Genomic DNA, 15,621 nt, shown 5'->3' with positions numbered 1-15,621 from the left:
GCCTTCCCTCACTGCTGTCTCTGGTACAAAGACAGATGCCGTTACATACATCTACCTCTCATCTCATCTACCTCTTTTTTTGGCTGTGGGGGGATAACATGGATCAAAAGCTTAAGTATGACATTCAAAAGCTTTTGCTGGAGGTAGGGAAGCGCTATGCGAAGGACTCCGGGGTAACCATGTGTCTGGTGAGGACACATTCATACCTCCTTTTCCAGATGCTGTTGGAAACTCTGACAGGCAGGCAGGCAGGCAGGCAGGCAGGCAGAGGAAGCAGGCGCCTATTTATGCGCTTGCCTCTGAGCGCAGCCCTGGCTTTCGAGGGGTGCTGAGGCAGCAGCAACTCCATCCAGCAGACCCCACCCATTGCCTTTCACTTCAATATTGAGGGCTCCACTCCACAATACGGAGCCATTATGCAGAGGCCTCCCAGCTGACAGTTTGGAGAAGATTAACAGCCTGCCTGCGAGTCAGCCCATCAGCATGTTGGCACTGCTCCTTGCCAGAACTTTACAGAAGTTCTGGGTCAGCAGCTTTCCAACCCCAAACCAAAGCCCTTTCAGCAGCAGCAGACACTCATGCCGTATGTCCAAGGCCAGGGAGATGTTGCGGAGGGCCTTTCCATTGAAAGGAGCAAGAATTCTGTGCCTCCAGTCTCAGGTTGCTGGACTTTAAAAGGCAGGCTCATGAGAATCCTCATCCAGGTTATTAAAACTACGTGTTTATTCTAGAGAGTGGAAGTGATTTGAACCAGCAATGTAAGGAGGATATTGACAAGCTGGAACATGTGCGGAGAAGGGAAACCAAGATGATTAAGGGTCTGGAAATCAAACCTTATGAGTTGAAGGAATTGGGTATATTTAGCCTGGATGAAAGGAGTTATGATTGTTATCTTCAAATATCTTAAGGGCTACCACACAAAAGATGGAGCAAAGCTTGTTTTCTCCTGCTCTGGAGGGTAGGACTCGAACCAATGGCTTCAAGTTCAAGAAAGGAGATTCCAGCTAAACATCAGGAAGAACTTTTTGACAGTAAGAGCTTATTGACAGTGGCAAGGTCTCCCTTGGGAGGTTGTGGACTCTCCTTCCTTGGAGGTTTTTAAGCAGAGGTTGCACGGCCATCTGTCATAGCTGTTTTAGTTGCATTGCAGAGGGTTGGACTAGATGGCCCTTTGTGTTCCGTCCAACTGTACAATTCTATGATTTATGAATTTTGCTCTGTCTGTTTTGCATGTCTATGCATCTTCCTCTAGGTGCCAACCAGCTTAGCTTCAGCAAAGTGGTGAACACATCACAACACTCATTCATATCATTCTCTGAAGCCAGAAACTTGTGGTCTTGCAACTTGTGTGGAATTGTTTTGCTATGCTTCATAGCAGCCATCATCTGGTAGGATGCAAGAGTTGGAACTGGGACCCAAGCTGCCCGAAAATGGTATAGCTACCACCTCAGGAGTAAGAAAGGGCCCTGCCAAACTCCCATCTAGTCTTCTCTCCTTTCCAAACTATATGTATAGGAGGGGGGGGGAGAAGGCAGAGATGCTGGGACCCTTCTTCAGCTACCTGTTCCCTCTTTCTGGCTACCTCAGAGAGAGAGCAAGCAAGGCTGCTGCAGGTGAACAACCCTTGCCCCCCCCATCCTGTTCTGAGAGAGTAACATTTAAAAACAGACTGTGGAGTCTTCTATGGGGGAGGAAAAGGGGAAGGAAAACCTTCTGCTTCAATAAATGTGAATAGTTTAAAAGAAAAATGAAAGATGGACATGCAAAGTCATTCTGAATGCTGTTTTTAATCAGATATAGTTGTCCAAACATTTCTTAGTAGTAAAACTACTAAAATACAGAATTTCAGTGCCTTGCACAAGCACAAAAGAGAACCCGTGTGTGTACAGATTCAGAGGGATTTGCCTTGATGCCACCTTAATCCCGCTCCTTTGTGCAGGGCCAGCTCCCCGGGGAATCCAGGCATTGCATACATTCCAACAAACCCCCTGCCTCCCCCCCCCCACATGAAAGAGATGCTGTGGATGCCCCAAACTTTGCTGTAGGCCCTCACATCCCAGCAAAAGGTTTCTGCTAGGCTGGGAAGGAGTCTGTAGAGAGAGAGAGAGTGTGTGTGTGTGTGCATACTCAGTGCAATTTAAGGAAAGGCTTCTAGCACACATTAGAGTCACAGACGGAAATTAAACCAAATGAGAACACCAGGACAAAATCAACTGATTTTTTTTAAAGCGAAGCAAATGGGAAGATTGTCAGCACCTTCAGGGGCATTTTGGTGCTAATCACGTTTGCCACTACAGCACAGCCAACCCACCTAGCAAACAAAACAAACAGACTAGGGCCAAACCAAAATATCCTGAGTCTTAGGAAGTGGCAAGGTCTGGGGGGAAATCTATACCCACAGCTACTTGAAAAGGAGGGGCATTGTGACGGCATCTCTCTAATCCCCTTCCCAAACCATGCCAACTGGGTCTTCCCTGTGGGCTGGGAGTGGTGTGAGGATGCTGCTAAGCAGCACTGAGGAGCCCAGGATACATCCTTAGTGGTGCTCAGAGCAGAATATATTATGTTTTCCTATGGCAAAATATTACTGCTATTTCTGCTCTGAGAGGAACCCATGGGAGGTGTCTGGTTTAATAGGGGCAGATCCCCAGGGGATGTATAAAGCTTATTCTAGCTTATTCTGCCTCATCCCAAGAAAGAAGGTGCTCCATCCCAGGCACAGCCACTTAGCTGAGGAATGGTCTCCTGAAAGGGAGGGGCTGACTGGGAGACAGCACCATTTGCATGGGGCTTGGGCATAGGCCGAAGACTGCAAAACCCACGTGGGGCAGGGCAGGGAAGAGCAGAAAAAGCCAACTGCGTGAGGAATTGGCACAAAGGTTACAAATGTCTGAAAGCCCACAAGGGCAAATTGGGGGTGCTCATCTTCAGGGTTATGCCTAGATCAGTGGGACACATCCCCTGCCCGTTCCTAAGGGCCAGTGCAGATGTATTTTTGTACTCCCAACAGGGCTGTGAACTTGTGAGACACTGCTCAGCAGTGAAATCTTCTGCCCACCACAGACCATGTGTGCATGTCCATGGAGGACATCTGTGCAATGCAATAGAAATCTGTCTAATTATGTGACAATATAAACTTTAATTTTCTGAAAATAGAACATTTCTGGGAAGAGCACTTAGGGGTAATGCTATTTTCTTAACATCCAAAGAAGGAATCCCAAACATGGGGGCTTTGGGTAAGGAAACAACAACAGCAACAGAGAAACCTCATTATGGACGAAAGAATCTTGCAGATCCTTCATGGGAACTTGTTCAGGTAAAGAGGCTTCCTAGATGGCAAAAGCAGAGACTCAGCAATGGAAAAGAGGAAGGAAGGTGCTTTGCAGGGTCATAATTCACCTGCCCCCCCCCCCGTACATTCACAAGAATGAGCGACCCTGGATTTCTTTTGACAGATTGTGACAAGGTAAAAAGGCTTCTTAGAGTCTGTCTCCAAGAACGCTTGGAGACCACAGGCAGGGACCCTAAGCTCCTTCACTGATACCATCCAAGTTTAACATTTGTGGAAAAATAGTTACACACTTCTGCAACTGAACTTTTGAAATAATCAGAGGAATATAAACTATTTATTTACCCCTTTATTTACAGAAAGAAAAAACTTAAACTTCCAGCAAGAGAACCCAGTAGGGTTCCTACGCAGCCCTGATACTGGCAAGGTGAGACTTCCCTTCTTTTTTCAGTAAATAGTGAGGGGTGGGGAACCACCCCTCAGATTATTTACAACTATTTTAATGAGGAATGTCTGATGTTATTGCTTTATCCCTCTAGAAATGGGATGCTCATTACTCTGTGTGCTGACAAAACACACGCACATACAATCTCACTTAAACAATAAAATCTCATTTGATCCTAAAAAAGAAAGAAAGAGTATATATCACATTGTCTTGGCGGAACAGATGATCCACAAAGTTAATACCAGCCAATCAAAATTTTCTTAAAAAATAATCAGTCAAGTTTCCTCTTTCAATATGGCAGTAAACATAATCTGTTTCTTCCTCTTTCCATTTTCCATCCTCAGACAGCAACAAGTCTTTTTGCAAGAGACCAGCCTATAAGTTCATCCGCTACAACATCCTCTCTTTGTTCATAAGCCAACAAAAGAGCAGGTTGGTGTGCCCAATTCCCCAGCCAGAAGGCCAGTGCGTCAGGCACAGCACCGCCCCCCCGGCAGCTGGAGTGGGGGGTCAGCTCTGCAGCACAAGGAGACCATAACAGCCACAGCTGCGGAGGGACGGAATGGATCCTGAGGAGTTGGACAGCCTTCCGCATCAGGCCCACCATGGACTATGGAGAAATTCTTCACACCAGATGGAAAGGCACTGCGCACACAGCAGTCAGGGCGGGAAGCAGCAGCAGCAGGGGAGAGGGGCGTGAGCAAGTTAAGGCTTCTTCTGTCTTCCAAGTCATCCGGACTTCCACCTGGAAAGTTGGGGGAGAAACACTATTTCATATCTGCTGGTGGAAGAAGGCCTTCTTCACACAGTGCATAGTTAAACTGTGGAACTCTCACGGACAGGAGGCAGCGATGGCCACCAACTTGGATGCATGCACACGAAAGCTCATACCAAGAACTAACTTAGTTGGTCTTTAAGGTGCTACTGGAAGGATTTTTTTTTTGTTTTGACTCTGGCAGACCAACACGGCTACCTATCTGTAACTGTTTCTTTGCCACAGACTCTGGAGAGCCCCTGCAAGCCAAAGGAGGCCATGCTTTCATATATCATCATCATCATCACCACCATCATCAAATTATTACTATTATTATTGTTCAGCTGCTAACAAGCCTCTTCAAATTCCTGATAGCCATCTTCAAATATCTCAAGGGCTTTTACAGGGAAGATGGAGCAAGTTTGTTTTCTCCTGCTCTGGAGGGTAGGACCTGAACCAATGGCTTCAAGTTACAAGAAAGGAGATTCAGACTAAACATCAGAAAAAACTTTTTGACAGTAAGAGCTGTTCAACTGTGGAACAGTCTCCTTTGGGTGGACTCTCCTTCCTTGGAGGTTTTTAAGCAGTAGTTGGATGGTCCTTTGTCACGGCTGTTTTAGTTGAGATTCCTGCATTGCAGGGGGTTGGACTAGATGATTCTTGAGGTCTGTTCCAAATGTACAATTCTAGGATTCTACAAGTAACTTGTGTCTGCTAATTCCAACAGGCAGGAGTGGCCCATTTCACCACTTGAAGCAAAATGGGAATTTCTCTCTCCTTCCCCCTCCCCACCCCACCCCTTCCCTTCCACTGCAGGAACCTTGGTGTCAGGGAACTGCCATCAGCTCGGAAGTGGGAGGTGGAAGAGCAGTTGGGTTACAGGGAGCCGCCAAAGATTGTGAGAAGCAGCTTGTCCTCCGAGGAGGAGCAAAGCCATGCCTCCAGTGGGGAAAGGGATGCAGGGCTCGGAAGATGCAAGGGAGAGCCGCAACACTGAACCTGAGCAAAGCGGGGGGGGAGGCAGGTCCAGCCTTGCCCATGCCCTCTCTGCACAGAGAGGGGAGGCGTAGGATGGGGGTAAAAAAACTGCTCTGCTGGGGAAAGTTTAAGGACCGCCCACTCCCAGATTCTGCTAGTGACTGAGCAGACAAGGAAAAGAGTCGATTTGCATTGTGAACGTTTTGGACAGAAAATAAAGCCTTGGAAAGACACCAACAGGAAGTCTTGCCTGTTTGCTCTTGAGCAACCAGGCCGGCATTTATAACACTTGGCATTTGCAAAGCGTTGCTGATGTGTTTTTCTGCCTGCAGACAGGGAAGCCGAGTGGTGGCCCCTCCTGCTGGAACACCCTCTCTCACCAGTGAGAGGGAGACATTCTGGGAGCAGGAGAAGCAGTGGGGCAGGTGGAGAACACCTCTTGCATTTCCGCTGCCTGAGCCGGGTGCTTCCCCTTGCCTCATAGGTGGGCCAGCTTTGTCAATTAGGGAGGCAAAAAGTTTTCCCATTTATAAAGTTTCCAGAAACTTACAGACTTACCGTATTTTTCCCTCTATAACACGCAGATTTTTTCTCCTAAAAAGTAAGGGGAAATGTCTGTGCGTGTTATTGAGCGAATGTGTGGTCCCTGGAGCCGTTTGTCCCAAGTGCATGGCAAAAATCATATTGCGCCGTCACGGAGGAGAGGAGGCTGCTGCTTTCCTGCATTCTGCCTCCGGGTCTTACTGCCCACCCTGTTCTGTTTCGGTTGCTGTTTGCTCAAACGGAATAAAGAGCAGTGAAATCCCCTCCCCTCCAGGCAAGCAGAGAGGAAAGCAGAGGTCCTTCCTTCTAATTCCTCTCCGTGCTCCCTCTCCGTGCTCCAGTGCTGCTGCTGTGTCTGGGGACTCGACAGGCAGCGGAAAACATGCAGATGAGAGAGAGGGAGGGAGGGAGGGCTGGCTTGGGTGGGTGGACTTTTGCCTTCCTCCCCCCCCCCCCGCTTTAAACCCCTCTCCTGCATTCTTAGCCAGCTGCTTCTCCGCACACCCCTCTCGTGCTCCTTGTCCCTTCTATATTTTTCCTTCCCTCCCCACTTAAAACGTGGTTACAAAGCACGGATCCACATGGATCCTCAGGATCTTTGCATTGGGTCACCTCAAATTCACCATCAGATCACATAGCATGTCCATGGCTACAGCCTGCACCAAAAAAATCACGCACCCACTGTTGCCTGGGGCTGCAATGGTGCAAAAATGTGGTTACAAAGCATGGATCCACATGGATCCTCAGGATCTTTGCATTTGTTGTTTAGTCATTTAGTCGTGTCCGACTCTTCGTGACCCCATGGACCAGAGAACGCCAGGCACCTCTGTCCTCCACTGCCTCCCGCATTGGGTCACCTCATCTTTGCATTGCGTCACCTCAAATTCACCATCAGATCACATAGCATGTCCATGGCTACAGCCTGCCCCCCAAAAATCACGCACCCACTGTTGCCTGGGGCTGCAATGGTGCAAAAATGTGGTTACAAAGCATGGATCCACATGGATCCTCAGGATCTTTGCATTTGTTGTTTAGTCATTTAGTCGTGTCCGACTCTTCGTGACCCCATGGACCAGAGAACGCCAGGCACCTCTGTCCTCCACTGCCTCCCGCATTGGGTCACCTCATCGTTGCATTGCGTCACCTCAAATTCACCATCAGAGCACATAGCATGTCCATGGCTACAGCCTGCCCCCCAAAATCATGCACCCACTGTTGCCTGGGGCTGCAATGGTGCAAAAATGTGGTTACAAAGCATGGATCTACATGGATCCTCAGGATCTTTGCATTGGGTCACCCCAAATTCACCATCAGATCACATAGCATGTCCATGGCTACAGCCTGCCCCCCCCAAAATCACGCACCCACTGTTGCCTGGGGCTGCAATGGTGCAAAAACGTGGTTACAAAACATGGATCCACATGGATCCTCAGGATCTTTGCATTGGGTCACCCCAAATTCACCATTAGAGCACATAGCATGTCCATGGCTACAGCCTGCCCCCCCAAAATCACACACCCACTGTTGCCTGGGGCTGCAATGGTGCAAAAACGTGGTTACAAAGCATGGATCCACAGGGATTCTCAGGATTTTTACATTGGGTCACCCCAAATTCACCATCAGATCACATGTCTGTGGCCACAGCACGAAGCACAAAAATGATACATCCACTGTTTCATTCAGAATGTTTTTCCCCTTGTTTTCCTCCTCTAAAAACGATGTGAGTGTTATGGTCAGGTGCGTGTTATAGAGCGAAAAATACGGTACACATTAAATATCTGGGGGGTATGACTGACAGCTAAAAACATTAGACTTTAAAATATATTTAAAGACAATTACATAAACACTTGGAAAGAAATATAGTGGTACCTCGGTTTTTGAACAGCTTAGCTCCTGAACAACTTGGAACTTGAACGCTGCCTATCATTCAAGTGTTCTTACAAAAGTCAGTGTTCTGGTTTGTGAACTTTGCTTCGGAAGCCGAACATGCTCCTGAACTTCTGTTTTCACTGTTGAGCTGCTAATTTGCATTGCCCCATTCTAATCAAAGCCTTTTCCCTCCCATTTTCACTGTTGCACTGCTAATTTGCACCCCCCATTGTAATCAAAGCCTTCCCTTTCCAATTGCAGTGTTCCGAGGTGATATTTGGAGCTTATATTTGGTGCTTTTGTTTTTGCTATTTTTTTGCATTTTTGTTTGTGTGGCTTTTTCGTTTGTGTGGCTTGTTCTTCATTTTATTATTTATTTATAAAAGTAACAACCCGTGAGTAATATGGAAATTGGACTTATAAAAGGGAAAAATTTTCTTTGGATTAGGCACGATCGGGGAAGGTGCAAAGAGGCGTCTCCCCACCTTGTAAACAACTTAAAGCAAGGACTAGATAACTAAGGTTGAGAGAACACCTTCTTCTTTAGTGGATAAAAGTAATTAATTTCACGTTTTGGCAGTATAAGTGATCTTTGCTGGAGGACAAGAGTTAACTTTGAGAGCGGAAGTGTCACCCCCCCCCCCAGGACCCGGGAGTGATCCGTGAGAGAGCCTGTTGAAGAGACATAGAAGATTTTGACAGCTGCCAAACTAGCTGTCAAAGTTGGGAAGAAAAGAGAACTTTGTTTCTGGTGTCTTTGCTGGTTAGATTTGTTGCAATCTGGTTATAAATTGTTGAGAACAAAGAAGAATAAGTTAACTGGACTTTTGGGTTAGAACTGGAAAGAATACTAAGTAACCAGAATCCCTCTAGGGATGTTCAGGGACATTACAAGAATGGCTGCAAGTGGAAAAATACTGACTGAACTGGATAGGGTTTTCTTTCTCTTGGGAAAGTTACAAGAGCAAAGTGATGTTTTGGATTATGATGGGAGATATGAATGGGGTGGTATCAACCAACATGGATAAGTCATATAGCCAAAACGTGACAAAAGATGGCAGACTACCTAAAACATTTTTTGAACTGACTGACAATATGGACTTGATTGATATTTGGAGGACAAAGAACCCCCTGGGAAGAGAAGGAACATTCTTTTCTGAAGCCCAACTGACATGGACAAGAATCAACCAAATATGGATAACTAGAGGTCTGGCACCCAAGACAAGAAAAGTGGAAATCTGCCCAAAGACCTGCTCCGACCATAATGCCGTAAAGATGGATATGAGACTAACTCCAACCGGCTCCTTCAGATGGAAGATGAATGACAATTTGTTTAGAGATCAGGAGATTACTAAAAAGGCCCAAAAAGCTTTGAAAGACTATTTTGAGATAAACTTGAACACTACGGTGGAAAAAAGAATCATCTGGGACGCAAGTAAAGCGGTTATGAGGGGGTTTCTGATACAACAGAACACCATAAAGAAAAGAGCACAGAATGAGAAAAAAGACAAGATCCTGGAGAAAATTAAAGAATGTGAGAAGAAGTTAAGATCGAGACCGAAGTCAAAGGAGATTTTGAGAGAAATTAAACTTTATCAAGCACAATATTCTAAATTGATAAATCAGGGAGTGGAAAGTTAAGCTAATGAAACAAAGATCATTTGAATCGGCAAATAAATGTGGAAAACTGTTAGCATGGCAGTTGAAAAAGAGGCAAAAACTAAATACGGTCACAAATCTAGAGATTGAAGGAAGAAATATTCAGAATCCAGTGGAGATCAGAAAGTGTTTCCAGAGATACTTCAAACAACTATACACTCAAGGGCCGCAAAATGAGGTTGAGATAAAACAATTTTTGATAAAGAATGGTTTACCAAAGCTGTCTCAAGAAAATAGAACAATCCTGAATTATAAAATAACACAAGAGATTGAAGAAGCCATTCAGAATATGCAACTGGGCAAGTCTCCAGGACCAAATGGGCTTACCTCCAAATATTATAAGACATTGAAAGACTACCTGATACATCCATTAATGGAGGTTTGCAATGAAATTATGGAGGGGAAGAAGGCACCGGAGTCGTGGAAAGACGCTTTCATCACATTGATACCTAAACTAGAAACTGAAAAGACACAACTCAAGAACTACCGCCCCATCTCCCTCCTAAATTTGGATTACAAAATATTTGCAGACATTTTAGCAAGCAGGTTTAAAAAAGTTTTAAATGAAGTAATTCATAAGGACCAGGCAGGCTTTCTCCCAGGTAGACATTTGTTTGGTAACACAAGGAACATTATTGACATTTTGGAACTTTTGCAAACAAATATTAATACAAAAGCAGTGTTAATATTTATAGATGCGGAGAAGGCCTTTGATAATATTTCATGGAAGTTTATGAAGAAAAACTTGGAAGGGATGGGAGTGGGACGGGGATTTGAGAATGGGATAGATGCAATTTATTCAGAACAAAAGGCTAAATTGATAGTGAACAATGTGGTGACGGAAGAGTTCAAAATTGAAAAAGGAACACGACAAGGTTGCCCTATCTTTCCTTTGTTATTCATTTCGGTCCTGGAGGTGCTCTTGAACATGATTAGAGGGGACCGGTTGGTGGAAGGAATTCAGGTCGGAGCGAAACAGTGTAAACTCAAAGCTTTTGCAGATGACCTGGTTTTGACCCTACAGGAGCCAGAATCTAGTACGAAAAGGGTATTACAATTGATTCAGGAGTTTGGTCGGGTGGCGGGATTTAAACTTAACAAGCAGAAAACTAAGGTATTGGGGGGAAAATTGACACCTTTAGAATCAGAAAGGTTTCAGAAAGAGACAGAGTTAAACGTGGTTAAAACAGTAAGATACCTAGGGGTAAACATAACAGCTAAGAATTTGAGTCTATTTAAGGATAACTATGAAAAGTGTTGGTCAGAAATCAAAAGGGATTTAGAAGGTTGGTCAAGATTGAAACTTTCCTTGTCGGGCTGAATTGCTGCTATAAAGATGAATGTATTGCCAAAAATGCTGTTTTTGTTTCAGACTTTACAGATTGTGGATAAAATGGAGTGTTTTGGGAAGTGGCAAAGAGACATTTCTAAATTTGTCTGGCAGGGCAAAAAGCCCAGACTTAAGTTTAAGATATTAACTGATGCTAAAGAAAGAGGGGGCTTTGCCCTGCCAGACTTAAAGTTGTACTATGAATCAGCAGCTTTCTGCTGGTTGAAAGATTGGCTGCTTCTTGAAAACACGGATGTTTTGGATTTGGAAGGTTTTAACAATGCTTATGGATGGCATGCATATTTGTGGTACGACAAGGTTAAAAGTCACAAGGCTTTCAAGAACCATATTGTCAGGAAAGCAGTGTTTAATGTCTGGACAAAATATAAAGACTTATTGGAAAACAAGACCCCAAGGTGGTTATCACCAATGGAAGCTAAGGCCCGGAAAAGACTCAATATGGAGGCCAAATGGCAGAAATATTGGGAAATACTAGAAAAAGATGGAGATAATTGGAGGCTGCAGAGTTTGGAGAAACTAAAAGATAAAGTGCGAGATTGGTTACATTATGCTCAGATCAAAGAGGTTTTTAAGTTGGATAAAAAGATAGGATTCCAGGTGGAAAAATCAAAGTTGGAAACGGAATTGCTAGAACCTAAGACTAAGGTACTTTCAAGAATGTATAATTTGCTGTTAAAATGGAATACACAAGATGAAACGGTCAAATCGGCTATGATAAAATGGGCACAGGACATTGGGTACAATATCATGTGTGCTGACTGGGAAAGGTTATTGTGATGGGATAATGAGCTGCTTGTGCGTAAAAGCTTGATCCCTCCTGGCTTTGGCTGGTCAGCCAGCCTGAGTCACTAACGGAGCTCCCAAAGCATGACTCCGTTAGTCGCTGGTAGAATCCGACAGTGGGCGTCTACGGAACTTACTCCAACATAAAAGCTGTTTGACGGACATGCGCCTCCTGGACTCTCTGCGTGACAGTTTCCGGCGAAGGGTGGGAACTCCTAAAGGGGCCCTTGTTACCTCCTCACTGTTCTCACTGGAAGTATCCCAGAGCCTCCCCTCCGACTCCCTTCCCGTTGGAACTCCTGCTCTCCCCCTGCTGGTTCCCTCTTCTGCTGCAGACTCTCTCCTATTCTCCTGGAGCCCTTCCGCCACCTGTCCTTCCGATGGCAGTTCCCTGACATCCACCTCCCCCCTAGGGCCCCCTTCACCCCCTCCCGCCTCCTCTCCCACTGGCGGTGAGGGCGGAAAGCCCCTGAAGGAACTCTCCTCATCGTCCGAGGATTCAAACACTTCTAGCCACGGCTTACCGTCTCTTTCTCCGTCTTCCTCTTCTTCGTCGGAGTCGGTTTCTTCACCCACCCCTGACTCTGGGAACCCTTCAAACTCCCCTTCCTCATCGGTGGTCCCAAAGTGTTCCCTTCTAAATCGAGCCACGGGTTGCGGTTTTTTTGGGAAACGCTGATGAAATGTTTCTATTAAAACCTCGTCATTGACTACCTCTGCTGGTACCCAAGTATTTTCTGACTCTACTTCCCCCTCCCATTCTACCAGATATTCCACCTGATTCCCCTTCCACCTGGAATCAATGATTCCTGCCACGTTCATGTCGCGTTCTCTCTCTTCTATTACGGGCGTTTGGGTGACCTCTTTCTCACGCTCCCCCCACTCACGTCCCTCTCGGTGCGGCGACAGTAATGACTGGTGAAATACTGGGTGCAACTTCATATGACTGGGCAGTCTGAGTTTGAATGCTACTGGGTTGACCTGCTGTATGACCTCAAAGGGTCCCAATCTTTTGGGTCTCAATTTCTTACTCCCTCCCTTGAACGGTAGTCCTTGGGTGGATAGCCACACCCGGTCTCCCACCCTTACAGTTTCACCTTCCCTCCTATTTCTGTCTGCTTGCTTCTTATATTCTTCCTTGGCTTTCTCTAAGTTAAGTTGAAGCTGACGGTGTATTGCTTCCATCTCTTCAACAAAATGTTCCGCCGCCGGCACGCTCCACCTCTCCCCTCCTTCTCCTGGAAATGCCCGGGGATGACACCCATAATTTGCCAGAAAGGGACTCATCCCTGTGGACACGTTCTCCGCGTTGTTGTAGGCAAATTCTGCCAGAGGTAACTTATCTACCCAATCATTTTCTCTGTCTTTTACATAACACCTCAGGTATTGTTGTAAAATCCCGTTTGCCCTTTCCGCTTGCCCATTCGTTTCTGGGTGCCGGGCAGTTGAAAAATTGATTTCTACGTGCAGTAAGCTCATAAGTTTCCTCCAGAACCTGGAAGTAAACTGCTTCCCTCTGTCGCTGACCACCCTCAAGGGGGCGCCATGCAACCTGAAAATATGCTCTACAAACAACTTGGCGGTTTCCTCCGCTGTGACCGCATGTGAACAGGCTATAAAATGACACATCTTACTTAATAGATCTACCACCACCATAACAGCTGTTTTGCCCTTGGATTTTGGCAGGTCCGTCATAAAATCTATGGATACTGCCTCCCATGGCCTTTCTGGTGTGGGTAAGGGTTGTAATAGCCCCGCTGGCGCCACCCTCTCCCCTTTTGCTCGCTGGCACCTGTCGCAACCCCTGACATATTCCCGTACATCCTCCCTCACCTTAGGCCACCAAAACTCCCTGGTAACCAACCACATGGTTTTGTGCTGTCCAAAATGCCCCGCGGTGGGGCTGTCATGCAACTGCTTGAGTACTCTGCCCCTCAGTTCCCCATCGGGTATGTGCAGTGCCCCTTTGTAATACAACGCCCCGTTCTTTTCTTCAAACCCCCGTGTTCTCCTCTGTCCTCCTGAGTTCTCTGAGTTTCTCTTGGGCGTAATCATCGTTCTCCGTACCCTCTAACAGTTCTCTCTGCCCCACCAATGCCGCCCCACACACCCAGCGGTCTTCAGGGATTACATGCCTTGCCTCAGGCGCACCCTCCCCCTCTAAGTACTCAGGTTTCCTGGAAAGAGCGTCCGCCCTTATGTTCTCGGAGCCTGGCACGTAAAGAATCTCAAAGTGGAATTTGGAGAACTCCTGGGCCCATCTTACTTGTCTCTGGTTCAGCACTCAGGCTGTTCTCCAGTATTCCAGATTTTTGTGGTCAGTTCGGACTTGAATCTTGTGCTGCGCCCCAATCAGCAAGTGCCGCCATCTCCGGAATGCTTCATGAATGGCGAGCAGTTCTTGGTCGTATACTGTGTAGTTCCTCTCGGATTTGCTCAACTTCCGCGAGAAGAATGCACACGGTCTCCATTCAGACGTATCTTTTCCCGGCTGGAGAAGCACGGCTCCCACCATTCGGTCTGACGCGTCAGTCTCCACTCTCATTGGTTGCTGTAGATCTACATGCAAAAGTTGCTCTGCCGACGCAAACGCCTGCTTTAAGTGTTCGAACGCCTGCTGCGCTTCTTCCGTCCAAACAAATTTTTTCTTGCTGCTAAGACAATCCGTGATGGGCGCTGTTAAATGGGCAAAGTTTTTGATGAACTTCCTATAGAAGTTTCCAAAGCCCAGGAATCTTTGCACGTCCTTCTTGGTCTTTGGTGTTTTCCACTCCAGTACCGCTTGAACCTTGCTGGGATCCATGGCCAATCCCTTGTCAGACAACCGGTACCCCAGGAATTCCACCTCCCTGGTATGAAACTGACACTTCTCCAGTTTCACCCACAGCCGATTTTCTCGCAGTTTGCTCAGTACTTCTCTTACATCTCGCACATGCTGCTCCTCATTCTCTGAATACACCAGGACGTCATCTAAGAACGCTGCGCAGTTCTTGTAGAGCAATGGCCCCAGGACGTGATTCATGAATGATTGAAAACAGGCCGAGCCCGCTTGTAATCCGAAAGGCATAACCAAGTACTCAAAAGCCCCCAAGGGGGTGAACATAGTGGTCTTCCACTCATCCCCCTTTCTCACACGTATCAAGTTATATGCCCCCCTAAGGTCCAGTTTGGTAAAAATTTTCCCTTTTCTCACCCGTGTCAGAATGTCATCAATTCTAGGCATAGGGAAAGTCACTGGTTCTGACACTGCATTTAGGGCTCTGAAATCACATACAAGCCTGGGTTTACCCGTGTTTTTTTTGTCCACAAAGAACACTGGGCTGCCCCCCACTGCGCGTGACTCTCTTATGAAACCTCGCTTAAGGTTCTTGTCAATAAACTCCCTTAACTCCTGCATCTCACTGTCTGACATTGCATACAGCTTGCCCACTGGCAATTGTGCTCCTGGGAGTAAGTTAATTTGACAGTCAAAGGGTCTGTGCGGGGGCAGTTTATCTGCTTCCTTTTCGCTAAAGACGTCAATCAAGTCAGCGTATTGTGGTGGCACCTTCCCCTTGTCCATCACTTCCATCCCTGCTAGAGTGGCCCTGGCCCCTGCCTGAGCCTCTCCCTCCTTGCAGTGTTCTAGGCAATGTGCTGATCCAAAGGAAACCACTCTCTGATGCCAGCCTACTAGCGGATCGTGTAGTGCCAGCCAGCTCATTCCCAAAATAATAGGAGCTCCTCCCAAGGTGGCTACGTTAAACGCTATCAGTTCTGTGTGTCTTGCCACCCTCATTATCATTGGTACAGTCTGTTGGCTCACTTCTCCTCCCAACAGTTCCCTCCCATCAATCGTGGTAACCTGCAAAGGCTTACTTAATGGGATAGTCTGTATCTGGTGTTCGGCTGCAAACTCCTTACTCATGAAATTACAGGAGCTGCCTGAATCCAATAGCGCTTTTATCTTT

General features: G+C 46.5%; 1 protein-coding gene across 8 annotated transcripts in view; it reads right to left on the bottom strand.

Annotated features, from left to right (window-relative positions):
- Positions 1-1,768: 1,768 nt before the first annotated feature.
- KIAA1671 overlaps positions 1,769-15,621 on the bottom strand; it is a 129,754-nt gene continuing 115,901 nt past the window's right edge. For all 8 annotated transcript variants that reach the window (XR_014162325.1, XR_014162326.1, XM_081884560.1 and 5 more), the window contains one exon: positions 1,769-4,479. The gene's annotated coding sequence lies outside the window, so the exon portion shown is untranslated. The remainder of the gene's footprint in view (positions 4,480-15,621) is intronic.

Source organism: Podarcis melisellensis (genome assembly GCF_964234715.1).
Source record: "Podarcis melisellensis genome assembly, chromosome: 13".
Lineage (NCBI taxonomy): Eukaryota > Metazoa > Chordata > Lepidosauria > Squamata > Lacertidae > Podarcis > Podarcis melisellensis.
The sequence above is the reverse complement of the archived record's forward strand: the minus strand, read 5'-3'. Positions and strand labels throughout refer to the sequence as shown.